Source organism: Schistocerca cancellata, chromosome 3 (assembly GCF_023864275.1).
Source record: "Schistocerca cancellata isolate TAMUIC-IGC-003103 chromosome 3, iqSchCanc2.1, whole genome shotgun sequence".
NCBI lineage: Eukaryota > Metazoa > Arthropoda > Insecta > Orthoptera > Acrididae > Schistocerca > Schistocerca cancellata.
In genome coordinates, this window is record NC_064628.1 from 412597411 (window position 1) to 412602410 (window position 5000).

General features: G+C 54.0%; 1 non-coding gene across 1 annotated transcript in view; it reads left to right on the forward strand.

The window, feature by feature from the left end:
* Positions 1-3557: 3557 nt before the first annotated feature.
* The window catches only part of LOC126178758 (small subunit ribosomal RNA), a 1909-nt gene continuing 466 nt past the window's right edge, over positions 3558-5000 (forward strand). The window contains exon 1 of the ribosomal RNA XR_007536619.1: positions 3558-5000. This exon is cut by the window's right edge and continues 466 nt beyond it. This is a non-coding gene — a ribosomal RNA (small subunit ribosomal RNA).

Sequence of the window (5000 nt, forward strand, 5' to 3'; positions counted from 1 at the left end):
CTAGGTCCCACAGTGCCCATTTTCCGACGCCACCCACAAAGCCTGCACCATCTGTCCACGACAGGAGCCCCAACGCCAGTGCCTGCGTCGCACGAAGTAGTCAACCGACAATCACTCCACCCGCACCCGCACGTGGCCCACCCCAACCGCCCAAATCGCAACCCAAGCGGATGAACGGCGGACTCTTCCCGCACTCGTACGTTGCAATCCACCCCTATATCTTGCGTTTCATGAAGAGTTATATCCAATATGCCAAATTCCCGCTGTCCCTATACATGCTGTAAGTCTGTGCACACAATATGAACCACACCTCAGCGAGACACTCTATCACACATTACTCTCTGCCTGTAACAGACACAGATACAATATGTAAGCACCAGCATGGACCAACGTCCGGTGCATCCTCTCCGCCACAGTACACCATCCACACTATGATAACCACACCAGGGGGTTCAATTATAAAATAGAATATCCCACCCGTCCGACATCCACAATTGCTCAGATAAGCCACCAACACCCACACATGTCCTACACAGGGGTGCACCCAACACCACCACACTGCCTCCTGTTACAGCACAGAAACAATGGCAGGAATGAATCGCACAGGTCTGCCACTCCCTTGCCGCAACCACAGACGCGGCGCGCCTCCAGTCACGAGCGAAAAGCGCATCCTGACGAGACATAACTGCTGTCACATACTGACGCTGCCTCAGACATCCACTTACATTGATCACTACCAACGAACCTCGGCCCCCCCCCCCCAACACACTATCTCTTACCACGTTGTGTACTGTAATCCAACCCATTTCGCACCTTAACCTAACCCATTTTGCACCTTAACCTAACCAAATTTGTAACGCAATTTGTACCGCAATGTAACGCAATTTGTACCGCAATGTAACGCAATTTGTACCGCAATGTAACGCAATTTGTACCGCAATGTAACTCAATTTGTACCGCAATGTAACTCAATTTGTACCGCAATGTAACTCAATTTGTACCGCAATGTAACTCAATTTGTACCGCAATGTAACGCAATTTGTGCCTTAACCTAACCCAAGTTGGGCCTTAACCTAACCCAAGTTGGGCCTTAACCTAACCCAAGTTGGGCCTTAACCTAACCCAAGTTGGGCCTTAACCTAACCCAAGTTGGGCCTTAACCTAACCCAAGTTGGGCCTTAACCTAACCCAAGTTGGGCCTTAACCTAACCCAAGTTGTGCCTTAACCTAACCCACGTTGTGCCTTAACCTAACCCACGTTGTGCCTTAACCTAACCCACGTTGTGCCTTAACCTAACCCACGTTGTGCCTTAACCTAACCCACGTTGTGCCCTAACCTAACCCACGTTTTGCCCTAACCTAACCCACGTTGTGCCCTAACCTAACCCACGTTGTGCCCTAACCTAACCCACGTTGTGCCTTAACCTAACCCACGTTGTGCCTTAACCTAACCCACGTTGTGCCTTAACCTAACCCACGTTGTGCCTTAACCTAACCCACGTTGTGCCTTAACCTAACCCACGTTGTGCCTTAACCTAACCCACGTTGTGCCTTAACCTAACCCACGTTGTGCCTTAACCTAACCCACGTTGTGCCTTAACCTAACCCACGTTGTGCCTTAACCTAACCCACGTTGTGCCTTAACCTAACCCACGTTGTGCCTTAACCTAACCCACGTTGTGCCTTAACCTAACCCACGTTGTGCCTTAACCTAACCCACGTTGTGCCTTAACCTAACCCACGTTGTGCCTTAACCTAACCCAAGTTGTGCCTTAACCTAACCCACGTTGTGCCTTAACCTAACCCACGTTGTGCCTTAACCTGCTCTGTAATTGGCATATGACACGTTACATTAATCCAGTGTTGTCTAACCACAACCCTCTGAATATAGTTCGCTACTCGCACCGCCCACCCTCTTGTGTATCGTTTCATGTTCAACACTTCGCAAGTGTTGCTTACTTTTTACATGCTCCCGCTGTACACTGTAATGTGGACGACTGCAGGATGTACATCGCCCCCCCCCCCTCCCCCCTGCCTTCGCACGCTGGTCGTTCAGGTGCTTGCGTGTTCAATGCCCTTCGCAGCTGTTCACTGGCATTCGCATGTCGAAGCGCTCAGTCTACGTCGTGGTACGGCCTGTGTCCACTGTCCGCTGATGTCGTAAGCTTAACCCTCACATTGTACTGCACATAGGTCCGTATGTACTGAATGATACGCTGTGGCACATGTGTGACCGTACAACGACTGCGCCCAACAACAGCGAACCATACGGTCCAAATGTTGTGCACTCAGCCACGTGCCGTCTCCCCATAACAGCTACATTGCAGTGTGGTACGCCATAGAGACGTGTGGGAGTAACGGACGCCCTGGATGGCGATCAGCATGAGCCGTCTGTTGATGTAGTGGCGCGTGTATTCAAACGTAGTCGTCTCTTCTCACACAGTGTGATAGCATGGTGCACCGCGTTCCACATCTGCGACATGGTACAGATGCTGGTTGACAGTCGGTCTCGTAATGGACATCGCATACGTAGGGGGCCACCTCCCACGCGTTCTCTAGTCGGGCACATTTTGTTGCGTGTATGTGGGCAGACGTAGTGTGTCGTGACACCTAACAGACAGGTATGCAATAATCGTTGCATTTGCAAACTGGGATGGACGTCTCCGTTTGCTGGTGACGTTACGCAAATGAACAACTGGTAAACCCATTGTGGTGCGGTTGTTGTTGCTGGAGGTAAATCAGTAAGGGTGTGTGAAGCGATACGCGGCGGTGGCTGGGTGGGACCGTCCGCGGCCGGTGAGGGGGGGCCGCCCGGCGTGCTGGCCGCGCGGTGCGTGGGCGCACGCGCTACAGCCGGCTGGTGGGGGCGCCCAGTGGCAGGCGCGCCGGCCGACGGACGCGGCAGGCGGCGCAGCTGCGCGCCGGGGCACCCTGCGCGCGGCGCCGGGCGGCCAAAGTGGGTCCTCGCGGGCCCGGTGCGAAGCGCGGTGGACATCTGCAGTGTGCTGGTCCGACTGAGGACTGTGTGCGTTGAGGATGCGCCGCCGCCCGGCACTCGGCGCCGCGACGCCGTCTGCTGCTCGGTCGCCCCAGCGGTTCTCGCTGGTGGTTTGTATCGCAGTTGTGCAGACGTGTTGGCACGTGCGCTGTGCTGGGAGAGTTCGCTTCGGCACCCACGTGGGGCCTTTGCCCTTCTGTGGCGCTGGCGTTGGAGCTGCCGGTCACCGTAGGTGGCGCGTGTTGTCTCCCGCCGGCAATGCCACGACAGCACGCTCCCGGGCCTCTGTCGGCAGCGGCAAGCTCAGTTGGGAGCACGGGTGGTCGCACCTAAAGCGTCTACTCGCCTAACTCCGGGCGATTGCGCCTCTCTCGAACCCGACCAAGTACTTAGGACGGCGCTGCGCGCCGCCGGGACCTGAGAGGGTTTCGAGGTGTATTGTGCAGGGGAGCTCAGCCTCCTCCTGTTTGCAGAATAATTGAGCGGACGCTTGCGTGATCGCGCGGGCCCCTGGGACACACTCCCGGGCGGCCGGCTGCTCAGCTCTAGTTGACGCAGCTCCCTGGTTGATCCTGCCAGTAGTCATATGCTTGTCTCAAAGATTAAGCCATGCATGTCTCAGTACAAGCCGCATTAAGGTGAAACCGCGAATGGCTCATTAAATCAGTTATGGTTCCTTAGATCGTACCCACGTTACTTGGATAACTGTGGTAATTCTAGAGCTAATACATGCAAACAGAGTCCCGACCAGAGATGGAAGGGACGCTTTTATTAGATCAAAACCAATCGGTCGGCTCGTCCGGTCCGTTTGCCTTGGTGACTCTGAATAACTTTGGGCTGATCGCACGGTCCTCGTACCGGCGACGCATCTTTCAAATGTCTGCCTTATCAACTGTCGATGGTAGGTTCTGCGCCTACCATGGTTGTAACGGGTAACGGGGAATCAGGGTTCGATTCCGGAGAGGGAGCCTGAGAAACGGCTACCACATCCAAGGAAGGCAGCAGGCGCGCAAATTACCCACTCCCGGCACGGGGAGGTAGTGACGAAAAATAACGATACGGGACTCATCCGAGGCCCCGTAATCGGAATGAGTACACTTTAAATCCTTTAACGAGTATCTATTGGAGGGCAAGTCTGGTGCCAGCAGCCGCGGTAATTCCAGCTCCAATAGCGTATATTAAAGTTGTTGCGGTTAAAAAGCTCGTAGTTGGATTTGTGTCCCACGCTGTTGGTTCACCGCCCGTCGGTGTTTAACTGGCATGTATCGTGGGACGTCCTGCCGGTGGGGCGAGCCGAAGGCGTGCGACCGCCTCGTGCGTGTTCGTGCGTCCCGAGGCGGACCCCGTTGAAATCCTACCAAGGTGCTCTTTATTGAGTGTCTGGGTGGGCCGGCACGTTTACTTTGAACAAATTAGAGTGATTAAAGCAGGCAAGCCCGCCTGAATACTGTGTGCATGGAATAATGGAATAGGACCTCGGTTCTATTTTGTTGGTTTTCGGAACCCGAGGTAATGATTAATAGGGACAGGCGGGGGCATTCGTATTGCGACGTTAGAGGTGAAATTCTTGGATCGTCGCAAGACGAACAGAAGCGAAAGCATTTGCCAAGTATGTTTTCATTAATCAAGAACGAAAGTTAGAGGTTCGAAGGCGATCAGATACCGCCCTAGTTCTAACCATAAACGATGCCAGCCAGCGATCCGCCGCAGTTCCTCCGATGACTCGGCGGGCAGCCTCCGGGAAACCAAAGCTTTTGGGTTCCGGGGGAAGTATGGTTGCAAAGCTGAAACTTAAAGGAATTGACGGAAGGGCACCACCAGGAGTGGAGCCTGCGGCTTAATTTGACTCAACACGGGAAACCTCACCAGGCCCGGACACCGGAAGGATTGACAGATTGATAGCTCTTTCTTGATTCGGTGGGTGGTGGTGCATGGCCGTTCTTAGTTGGTGGAGCGATTTGTCTGGTTAATTCCGATAACGAACGAGACTCTAGCCTGCTAA